General features: G+C 45.5%; 1 protein-coding gene across 2 annotated transcripts in view; it reads right to left on the reverse strand.

Moving 5' to 3' along the window:
- Positions 1-12,567, reverse strand: part of FBXL13 (F-box and leucine rich repeat protein 13) — a 2,326,763-nt gene that overhangs the window by 276,967 nt on the left and 2,037,229 nt on the right. The window lies entirely within an intron of this gene.

A 12,567-nucleotide genomic window follows, 5' to 3' on the forward strand; every position in this document is an offset into this window, starting at 1 on the left:
GCCGTTCAGCATTATCTGCCACATTTAAACATTGTACTGTTTTGCTTCTTCAATGTTACTGCTAAAATCATCTATTCACTGATGCCTAGTAGCACCTAATCTGCCTGTAAGGTCATAATTAGCCCTACTACTGTAGCCATTTCCGGCACATAGGTGCTCAGGCACTTTTAGACTGCCTTGATGTGTTTAGTCAGCCCTGCCTCTGCCTTGATGTGTCCAGTTAGCCCTGCTACTGCCATTTCCGGCACATAGGTGCTCAGACGCTTTTAGACTGCCTTGATGTGTTTAGTCAGCCCTGCCTCTGCCTTGATGTGTCTAGTTAGCCCTGCTACTGCCATTTCTAGCACATAGGTGCAGAGTTGCATTTAGACTGCCTTGATGTGTCTAGTTAGCCCTGCTACTGCCATTTCTAGCGCATAGCTGCACAGTCGCATTTAGATTGCCTTGATGTGTCTAGTTAGCCCTGCCACTGCCCTTTCTAGCACATAGGTGCACAGTCGCATTAAGACTGCCTTGATGTGTCTAGTTAGCCCTGGTACTGCCATTTCTAGCACATAGGTGCACAGTCGCATTTAGATTGGCTTGATGTGTCTAGTTAGCCCTGCCACTGCCATTTCTAGCACATAGGGGCACAGTTGCATTTAGATTGCCTTGATATGTCTAGTTAGCCCTGCCACTGCTACTGCCTTGATGTGTCTAGTTAGCCAAGCTACTGCCATTTCTAGCACATAGGTGCACAGTCGCATTTAGATTGCCTTGATGTGTCTAGTTAGCCCTGCTACTGCCATTTCTAGCACACAGATGCACAGTTGCATCTAGATTGCTTGGAAATATTGCTAGTAGCCTGGCCTTTGTCATTATATCTCAGCACATAATTGCCCTAACACCCCTAGCTCATTGGTAATGTGTTAAGCAAACGCTCTGGCCTACAACTGCAACCTAGACCTCCCATTTATGTAGCAACTGCTTTCTGCATTACTACTCGCCTAGACCCACTCAATAGGTGCGACGCTCCAGTCACATTACGGCTAGCCGGTATCCAACCAGCCTTCCTCTCCAAACTAAACCATGATAGTTTGGTTACTAATCATAATGTTTCCATATTGTATTGTACCGCATGATACACCTTGCATAGGCTCCCACTTCATCATCCATGATAATGGCCTCTCTAGAGCAGCATGCCCCCGCCACCACCCCATCCCCTGCCCCACACCCTTCCTGCCTCTCACCAATCTGTTTCCCCAACATCACTATCTGATTAATGGTGTTACAGACCACATAGGGATCCAAAAACCACTTAGAGCCAGCTCACCCCACACAACTACTTCCAATAAACAACCAAAAAGGACTATTCGGGTCCTCAGCTCACTCAGACGCTCCAGACTTAGATCACGGACTGTCGCCACGTTATGCTCGCCGGCTAGGAACCCCACTAAAATTAAGCAAACAAAACAAATCCCTTTACTAGGACTCATAAGAACCCAAAGACTCAGATCCCGATTCCTAAACCACCCTAGCACAACTGCCTCCTCCGCCCCTGCCATTATAGGAAGCTCACCTCCATTAGTGACCCAGCCTAAACGCCCTAAAAGGATCACCACAACCAAACAACAAGCTGTTATCATAGGGACCGCTAACACATACCCATCCCCCCAATCCAAGAGCCACCCCCTCCTTCACACATCAAAGCAGCACTCATTAATGCACGGTCTATACCTGCTCACGCCACAGAAATATATGACTATATCACTGAACAACAACTTGACCTACTTATAGTGACGGGTACCTGGCTCCACCAAGCTTCCGGACCCTCACTCTCTATTGCCATTCCTCCAGATTATACCATCCTTAGGACTGATAGAATGAAATCAGTAGGTGGGGGAGTAGCTATTATTGCTAAAACCCACCATAAAATAAGAACCTGCCCTATTGAGAACCCAGACGGTTACGAAGTACTACTAGCCAAACTAGCTACTAATCATAAAACTACTTTAAACATAATAACCATCTACAGAGCACCTAATTCCAAATCCCAGCCAGAATTAGATATACCACTACTACTAAGGCCACTAATTAAACCAAACACAAAATGCCTAGTCTTAGGGGACTTGAATTTAGGATTCAATGATACCCAAGACCATAAAGCAGAAGCACTACACAGTGCACTCAAAGATATGGCATTCACACAACTAGTGAGTGCCCCTACCCATACAAAAGGGAGAACATTAGATTGGATACTACCACTCAATACCATAGTATCCATAGACTCTATCAACCCGATTCCTTGGTCAGACCATCACAGTATACATTTCTCTATTTTGTATGACGAACCAGACCTACCTAAAACTGTCGTCGAGGTATCTTATGTAACGAGAAAAATCTGGAAACTTACAGCAGAAAACCTCAACCCTCTACTAGCCACCTCCCTTAACAACAAAAACATCAATACTGAAAACCCCTGTGCCCTAGCTGAAACTTATCATAATTGTCTAACTAGCACAATTGATACCCTAGCACCTTGTTAACAAAACCAAACGCAAGGAAAAAAATCCTCCTTTTGGTTTAACGAGGAACTAGTCTCTCTTAGACGGATTAAAAGATCGCTAGAACACCGGCTAAATAAAACCCATACCTTAGAAGCTATGGAAGCATTCAACTCTGCAAACAAAACCTATAAATCAGCTATCATTGCTCTTAAAGCAGATGCCTTCAACACCAGAATTAGCAACGCCTCCTCCGACATCAAAGAACTGTTCACTATACTCAAGGAGTTAGAGAATCTGATTCCTATAATCAACTCATTCCAACCAAGTAAAGAATGGTGCACCACCATCCAAGATGCCCTGTCTTCAAAAATCAAACTATTACAAAATAAAATAATCTCCAAAAGAAATCTCCTAGCTGATAAGCCTTCTATGTCTAACCAAATCTCCATGAACATAGAAGATACCACCCCTCCCTTCAATTTTACACCAGTCTCCTATGATGTAGTACTTAATACTATATCCAAACTTAAAGCTTCAAATTGCAAAGGAGACAACTTTCCAGCACACCTAATCAAATTATGCGCCCCTACTCTCATACCCATAATCACTAATTTCGTGAATGCGTCCTTCCATACCAATCAGGTCCCAGCTAGCATTAAAGCGGCATGGGTCACCCCTCTACTAAAAAAAACCAACATTAGATCTATTAGTGCCCACGAATTACAGGCCCATAACGACCATCCCCTTCCAACTTAAAATCATCGACAAAATAGCCTACAACCAAATACAAACCCACCTCGAACAAAATAGCTTACTACGAGCTAGACAATCTGGCTTTAGGCCCAACCACAGCACAGAGACAGCCCTCTTGGACTTGAAAATCCAATTGGATTATATTAGAGACTCAGGCAAATTAGCCACTCTACTGCTACTGGACCTATCAGAAGCATTTGACCTTGTAGACCATGACAAACTATGCGACACCCTAAAAAAAGATTTTACTTTTTCCAGTAACGCTACTCAGTGGATCAATTCCTTTTTAACGGACCGTACATCCAGAGTTGCCATAGGAAACTATGCAGCGGACCCCATAGTAGTACCTATAGGAGTCCCCCAGGGATCCTGCCTCTCGCCCACCCTCTACAATGCATATACTAAACTCCTTTTCTCGGCTCTTGACAATATGGGTGTCATCTACACTAATTTTGCAGATGACACCCAGATCCTAATCCCCATTACAGGTGACTACACCCAAGACACCGACACCATCAATAAAGTTTATGCTATAATTCAAAATTGGATGGCCCTAAATAGTCTCTGCCTTAACGATGAGAAAACGGAGGTCCTCATCGTGGGCTCCCAAAAAAGAATAAGCACCCTCCACTCTAACTACTCTCACATCAACATTGATGGTACACAAATCCCAGTACTCAAACAATTTAAACGCTTGGTGTTTACATAGATGCCAACCTCACTATGCACAAACAAATAGCAACTCTCTCCTCGTCCACAGCCTACACAGCTAAACTTATCGCACTTAGCCGCCAATTTCTTACCCCAACAAATTGCATAACCTTGGCCACAGCACTGATTTTAACGAAATTGGACTACTGTAACATCCTCTTCCTAGGAACCTCCAAAACCAATGTGAATAAACTCCAACTTTTACAAAAACAAGTGTCACAGGTTTCCCCCTTTCTCACCTGTTTTCGTTGCCTGATAACTTCCTTAGGAGGAGTCTACTTTCGTATGGTTCGGGTCTTATACAAGCCCGCTCGGCCGTCCTCGGCTTCCAGTGTTCGTTCAGCTTCGATGCCCGGGATCAAGGGGAAACTCCAGGAGACTCAAGAAAGGGATAAGAAGCACGCCGAGGCGGTGCAGGGTTTCCGGGAAGGCTGGATAAGAAGGAGGAAAAGTAGATTGGAATAAGGGTTTCCTGGAACCAGGGAACAACAGAATAATACAAGGAAGAGTATGGAGCACACGTCCGGTCACAGCTAGCAGCAGCGTTGAGACGCGCGGGGCCGCGGGGGAGTGGTCTCTTTATAGAGCACGCTGTATAGAATGCGAAGACTGGTGAGCGGCGTTCTGGGCTTGCTGCCATGTTGGTATTATTATGGAGTGTAGCCCCCGACTTGTCAGGGACCAGGAGGCCCAGAAAGGGCGAGTTCGATGGTTCATGACAGCATGCCTCCTCCGAAAACCCGTCCCGCCGGGTTTGCCCGGGTGTATGAGATGGAACCTTCTGAGTAACCTGGGGGTATTTAAGTTTGAAATAGGTTCCCAAGTGCGTTCAATGGGGGGATATCCCTTCCATTCCACCAGGTACTGGAGTTGGCCACGTCTATATCTGGAATCACAAATTCATCATTGATGAGTACTGGATTAGGCCGGAGGTTAGTTCGAGAGGTCTGGACGTAGGGCTTCATTAAGGATGTATGGAAGACTGGGTGGATTTTCTTCCAGGAGTCTGGTAATTTGAGTCGAAAGGCCACTGGGTTGATGATTTCCTTTATAGGGAATGGCCCATAATACTGGGGAGCCAATTTATTTGGTCGCAGATGCCGTGGCAGCAGCTTCGAGGATAGCCATACCTTATCCCCTATTGAGTAGGAAGGGCTCGGCCTTCTTTTGGAGTCTGCATACAGCTTGGTCTGGGTCCTGGCCTTCTCTAATTGTTCTTTGGCTTCTCTTTGTACATTAATGAGTGTTTCAAGACAGGAGTCGACTGTTGGAACTGGTGTAGGATGTGGAAGGACAGTAGGTAGAACCGAAGGGTGGAATCCATGGCTACAGAAAAAAGGGCTGGTCTTAACGGCCGAGTGATCAGAGTTGTTTTAAGCAAATTCAGCCATTGGTATTAAAAGGGACCAATCGTCCTGGACCTTGGTAGAGAAGCAACAAAGATATTCTTCCAGGGTTTGATTTACTTGCTCAGTAGCTCCACTGGTTTGGGGATGGTAGCCTGAGGAGAGGGCATGTTGAATTCCTAGTTTCCGGCAAAGGTGTTTCCAGAACTGAGAAATGTATTGAGGCCCTCTGTCCGATATGATCTTGGAAGGGAGTACATGTAGTCGGAAAATGTGTTCTAGGAAAATTCCAGCAAGTTCTGACGAGGATGGCAATTTATACAGTGGTGTAAAATTAGCCATATGAGTAAACAAGTCAATGGTGACCATGATGGTTGTGTATCCCCTGGAAGGCGGTAATTCCACAATGCAGTCTGTTGCTATGAATTCCCAAGGCCTTGTTGGTAGTGGAGGTTGCTGTAGTAGACCCACCAGTCTTTTGTTGTCGTGTTTGTTTTGATTACAGACAGAGCATGCCTGAACGTACAGTTGTACGTCAGCTTTCATTCCGGGGAACCAAAATTGCCTTTGTATTAGTCGGAGGGTATTGGTAATACCACGATGTCCGGAGGAAAGGGTATCGTGACAGAGGTTTATTATCCTTTGTTGTAGTTTTGGTGTTGGAATAACCAGGTCATTATCTTTGGACAGATATCCATGCTTAGTCTTCAAATTCCACTGGTTCTTGCCCGAGATGTACTTCCAGAAATCAGAGGATTGAGTTTGCATGCAGACTTCATCTAGGAGACTAGTTTCCTGAGCTACAAAAATTGTATGGGGAAACATCTTAGGAAATGTTCGGTCTTCAGGAGGTTCATAGTCAGGACGCCGAGACAGGGCGTCAGCGATTATATTTTGTGTTCCAGGAACATGGTGAATCTGGAACTGGTATTGGGCAAAGAAGAAGGCCCAACGGGCCTGACGGCTGTTCCTGCATTCCAGGGCCTGTAATACTTGGAGATTTCGATGGTCCGTGCGAACCTGGACAGGATGTTTAGCTCCTAGAAGTAAATGACGCCACTCGGTGAAGGCTTGACTGATGGCTAGCAGTTCCTTTTCTAAAACCGAGTAATGAGTTTCACTGGGGGTCAATGTCCGTGAAAGATAGGTAATAGGGTGTTCCAGTCCGTCATTGAGTTCCTGGTTCAGAACTGCTCCGAGGGCATAGTTAGAGGCGTCTGTTTCCACTAGGAAGGGTGGATTTATATCAGGTTGAGCCAGGATGGGGGCTTGTGTAAACTCTGTTTTCAAGCGTTGGAAGGCCTTCTCCTGGGCAGATGTCCAATGAAAGGGAGTATCTTTCTTCAACAAGGCAATTATCGGGTGAACAATCTCGGAGAAGGATGGTATGAACTTTCGATAGAAATTAGCTAGGCCCAGTAAAGACTGGATCTGTTTTACAGTGGTCGGAGTTGGCCAGGATAGTATGGCTTTAACCTTAGACTGATCCATTCCTATGCCGTCTGGGCTAAGGACAAATCCTAGATAGTGGACAGTGGAAACATGAAAAAGGCACTTCTTGGGTTTTGCTAGAAGCTTGTGCTCAGGTAGTCGTTGTAGTACTGCCTTAACATGTCCTTCATGCTTGAGAGGGTCCTTAGAGAATGACAGAATATCGTCCAGGTAGACGATGACGAAGAGAAACAGCATATCTGAAAACACCCGATCCATAAAGCGTTGGAAGATCGCCGGAGCATTAGCGAGTCCAAAGGGCATGACCAAGTATTCATAGTGACCAAAGGGTTCTGAAGGCTGTCTTCCATTCGTCTCCTTCCCTAATACGGATCAGATGGTAGGCACCCCTGAGATCCAATTTGGTGAACATTACGGCTCCTCTTACGGCTTCCAGGATGTCTGATATCAGGGGTAACGGATAACGATCCTTAAGGGTGCACTGATTTAGACCTTGATAATCAAGGCAAGGTCTGAGCTCTTTGGTATCTTTCTTAGGAACAAAAAATAGTGAAGCGCCGGCTGGAGATTTGGATGGGCGTATGGTTCCGTTTTCTAGGTTAGTATCTAGGTAATCACGAAGGGCCCTTTTCTTGGGTTCAGACAAAATAAACATCCTTCCAAAGGGAATCACAGCTCAGCTGAAGGTTCGGTTTCAATAGCACAGTCTTCTGGCCTATGGGGTGCTAAGGCTTGAACAATAGCAGAAGAGAACACATCGCTGTACTCCTGGTAGGCTTTAGGAACCTCGACGATGTTGGAGACCGTGAGAGGACCTTGCTGGGTTGTTGAACGTTCTTCCGATGGTGTTGGAGAAGGATCCAGGAGTAGACAATGAGACATGCAAAATTCAGAACCTAGGAACAAGGAACCTGCTGTCCAATCGATGAATGGATTGTGTTTTTGTAGCCAGGGCATTCCCAATACCATTGGGTAATGGGCAGATTTTATGATGTCAAACTTTATCTTCTCTCGATGATGGTTTATTGCAAGCTCAATTTCCTTGGTCTGAAGGGTTATAGGTCCGGAAGAGAGAGGCCTGCCATCAATTGCTTCTACGGGTTGCAAGATTGTCCGGGATTCGTAGGGAATATGATGTTTAAGGACCCATTCTTGATCTATGAATATTCCCATAGCCTCACAGTCCACTAATGCCAGAATGGAGTAGGTTTCCTTCTTGGATGGTGATAGAAAGGCCTGTAAGATTACCAGAGAGTTTTGTCCAGGAGAGTTCAAGGATGGTATAGATGTGAAGCCTACATCTCTCTCCCAAAACTGAGCTCCATCTAGGATCGGGAGCTGGCGTTTCCCGAACGCTCCGGAGGGGCTCTTGGACATTCCCTGACTAGATGCATGTCCGAGGCACAGTACATGCATAAGCCAGTATGGATCCTTCGCAACCTTTCTTGGGGGGATATGGGTCCACGGAAGGCCCCTAGTTGCATGGGTTTGGGTTCGTTTGTGGGGACAGAAGAATCTTTGGATTTCGAGGAGGCCTCTAAGGGGTTCTTCTGGAAGGGTGACTTGGTCTTCCTTTTCTCTGCCTTCCTTTCCTGGATGCGAAAATCAATCTGTAGAACAAGATCCATAAGTGCCTGATAAGAACTTGGACGTGCCACCCTGGCTAATTCATCCTTGATATCTTCATTTAGCCCTCTTCGAAAGAGAGTAAATTAAGCTTCAGAAAAACAACCCGCTTCTTTAGCCAGTTACTTGAATCGAGGCACATAAGTGAGCATGTCTTGAGAGCCTTGCTGGAAATCGAGTAAACGTTCTTGAGCACTAAAGACCTGTTCTGAGCGGTCAAACATGGTTTTAAGTGCTTGGATGAATCCATCATAATCATCCAAAAGGGCATCTACGGAATTAACTAATGGTGTGGCCCAGGCTAATGCGTTCCCGGAAAGGTGTGAAATAATAAAGCCCACTTTAGCCCTCTGGGTAGAAAAATAATAAGGTTTAAAGGTAAAGTGGACCAAACAAGAATTCAGGAATCCACGGAGGGTTTTTGCAGAGCCATCATATTTGTCGACAATGCCGCCCAATAGCACACTGTCCTTTGTGGCAGAGTCGCGGGATAGTACCAATTGTTTTAACGCGGCGTTCTCAGCTTTCAGGTTTTGTACTTCAGTGGTTAGTTCTTGCATGCAGCGCATAAGATCCTGGATGGCCGCCTCCATGTCTGTATCGACTTCGGTCAGGTGGCGTCTCAATCTGTCACAGGTTTCCCCCTTTCTCACCTGTTTTCGTTGCCTGATGACTTCCTTAGGAGGAGTCTTCTTTCGTATGTTTCGGGTCTTATACAAGCCCGCTCGGCCGTCCTCGGCTTCCAGTGTTCGTTCAGCTTCGATGCCCGGGATCAAGGGGAAACTCCAGGAGACTCAAGAAAGGGATGAGAAGCACACGGAGGCGGTGCAAGGATTCCGGGAAGGCTGGATAAGAAAGAGGAAAGGTAGATTGGAAGAAGGGTTTCCTGGAACCAGGGAACAACAGAATAATACAAGGAAGAGTACGGAGCACACGTCCGGTCACAGCTAGCAGCAGCCTTGAGACGCGCGGGGCCGCAGGGAGTGGTCTCTTTATAGAGCACGCTGTATAGAACGCGAAGACTGGTGAGCGGCGTTCTGGGTTTGCTGCCATGTTGGTAGTATTATGGAGTGTAGCCCCCGACGGGTCAGCGACCAGGAGGCCCAGAAAGGGCGAGTTCGATGGTTCATGACAGCAAGGCCCTTAGAGCGGCTCTAGGCATAAAGAAATCCGACCATTATCTAACATCAGAAGAGAAAACCATTGGCTGCCAATTGAAGCAAGAATCACCTTCAAAACACTCAGCACAGTCCACAAATGCATCACCAATAAAGCGCCTAGCTACCTCAACAACACTATCAAGAAAAAAATCTCCTGCAGGACATTGAGATCTAATAAACCGGCCCTCTTGGAAGATTCTCACTACAAATACAGTAGAGCAGGAGGAAGTAGCTTCAAAGTCTTAGCCCCATCGCACTGGAACGTACTACCCCTTAGCATCAAAAATGAGGACTCCCTACCAAGATTTTAAAAAGCACTGAAAACCTGGCTATTCAATAAATATTAACCCTCACCAGTCCTACTCCACCTTAGTACTAGAATGCTTCAGATTACCGTCTTTCTTTGAACCAAAACACTAAATGTAATCCTATGGCCGGCATGTACCTCCAGGGGTCACCTCTTGATCTGCAACCAGTGTTCAAACAAAGTGTGACCTACTACTGTGACCCACTGTATCTTAGTATAAGAAATTTGATCCCATGACGTATTGCAATTCAGGATAAAAATGTTCTATATGATTGTAACTGTAACACTGAATAAAAATGCCACAATGTATATGAAATTTCGGCGTGATAGTCACGGGTCTGGGCGAGTAACAAGTGCAATAAAAAAAAGAAAATAATAATAATTACTGTGGATGCCAGTGAGGGCGGATTAGGTGCTGTTCTTTCGCAGACATGTGATGATGGGTCGGAAGAGGTGATTGCTTATGCGTCCCGTGGTCTGAAGGGGGCCGAGGTGCGTTACTCTGTTTTAGAGAAAGAAGCGTTAGCTTGCTATTGGGCGGTTGAACGTTTCAAGAGCTTTGTATGGGGAACTGATTTTGTGATTCGGATGGACCACAAACCTTTGAAGGTGATCTTGAGAGTAAGGGTCTAGATAAAGTTTCTTGCAGGGTGGCTGGATGGGTCACCGGAATGCAATGCCATAGATTCGAGAAGCAGGTGATCCCAGGGAAAGAGAATACCTTGGCAGACAGTTTGTCGAGAGTAAAAGTCAACAATAATGATTCATTGGAGGATGTCGAGATGGAGATGGTGTTTGTGAATTCTGATGGGATTGTGCCTAAGGAGGAATGGCTGGAAGAAGTGAGGAGAGACGATGTGTTGAGTAAGGTGATAACTTATGTGATGACTTCGGTATGGCCTAAGAAGATAGAGCTGGAGGAAAATGAGAGACCATTCTGGGAGGTGAGAGATGAGTTGTCCGTTTCAGATGATATTTTGTTTAGGTGGGAACTGGCAGTGGTTCCTGAAGGTATTCGTTCCAAGGTGATTGATTTAGCTCATAGTGGGCATATCGGTATTTCCAAGACAAAAGGGGTTTTGAGGTCTGACTACTGGCGGCCGGATTTTGACATTGATATCGAGAGGCGACTGAGTGAAAGTCATATGTGTATCAAACCCGGCAAGGGATTGGAAGCAAGGAAGCAACCATTGGTAGACGTGAGTGTGCCGTCGAAGGTGTGGTGTGATGTGGCCATGGACATTCTGGGGCTTGTCGATTTAGGTTATGGGAGGGGCAAGTTTGTGGTATTGGTCAATGATTTGTTTTCTAGGTGGTGTGATTTCAGAGTTGTCAGAGAGATTTCAGGGGAGAGCATGGTGGATGTCCTGCAAGGGATATTTGCGAGTGAGGTGCTCCCGGAGAGTATTCTCACTGATAACGGCACACAGTTTACTGGAGAATGTTTCCCAAAATATCTAAGTAAATGTGGGGTAAAACACAAAAGGTCTGCTTTATATCATCCTGAAACCAATGGGGTTGTCGAGAGAATGAACAGGTGTGTAATGGAAAGTATTTGCATGGGGCAGGAGTGTGGATTTGACAAGATGGTGACTATTCAAAATAGAATGTGGGCGATGTGGGTAGCGCCCCACGCAACCACAGGCTTGTGTCCTTTCGAATTGATGAGGGCGCGAGCCGTACTCCAAGGTGAGTCCTCCATGGTTGGGGAGGAGTAGAGAGTCTGATTTGGTTGTTGATGAAGTGAGGAACATGTTAAAAGAAAAGAAGGAGAATTGGGTTATGCGCGAGAATGAAAGGCAAGGCAAAAAGGAGTTACGCGTAGAGTGTGGGGATTGGGTAAGAATCAGGAAGGGAGTTGTTAAGAGAAAGGGAGATCTCTTATATTCGGAACCTGTAAAAGTTGTGGCTGTGTTGAAGGGAGCTGTGCGAGGTTAAGTCTGGAATAAGAATAGAATTGCGGTGGTGAAAAGGAGCTGTGTGTGATGGAATGTCTTGGTGGTGACATTTAATGTATTATATGAAAAAGGGGAAGATGGTGTTGTAATGTGACTTGTCAGTAAAATGGTTAATGTTTCTTGGAATTATCCTTTGCTCTTAGTTCTATGAGGTCAGAGCGTTCTTGTTTACTTTTGGCCGTTCCAAAAGTGTCAGTTAAAGTTTGTTGCTGCTGTTCGGGATCACTGGCACTTTGCTGGGGGTCTTTATATCATTTAACTCAATAAAGCTCAAATCGAAGTCCACAGGAAATGTCATCCATCCATTTTGTCAACTTTAGAGTTTGGTGATAGCAAATTTGATTTTGCTATCAGAGTTGCTCGGTGTCTAGTTTGAAAACTGACAGAGATTGGATGGGCCGTATGTGTGCGTTTTTTGCTGGACGTTTAGAAGTGTTTGAGTAGCACAGCACATTGTTATTTCTGTGTTGAATAGCCCACACAAATTTAAGTTTTTTAAAGCCACTCAATGAATTTATACATTAACTCCTGTTACTCAGATAAGAGGCTAACAAATTAGCAATATGGTAACAACAACGCAACTACACACTGTACATCCTAATTAATGCCTTCTTCCAGAATAGTTGCAGGTGCATTGTAAAATTTTACAAGAGCCCCCAGACTCAGCTTTCTTCCAAAATATATCCCATCTACAGTGCCTGCTAGGTATGACCTGCAGCCAGGGCACAAGTCCAGTGAGCCTACCTGCAGTGCCCACTTGGCACGGCC

Source organism: Ambystoma mexicanum, chromosome 12 (assembly GCF_040938575.1).
Source record: "Ambystoma mexicanum isolate Mex_15411 chromosome 12, UKY_AmexF1_1, whole genome shotgun sequence".
In the NCBI taxonomy this organism is placed as follows: Eukaryota; Metazoa; Chordata; class Amphibia; order Caudata; family Ambystomatidae; genus Ambystoma; species Ambystoma mexicanum.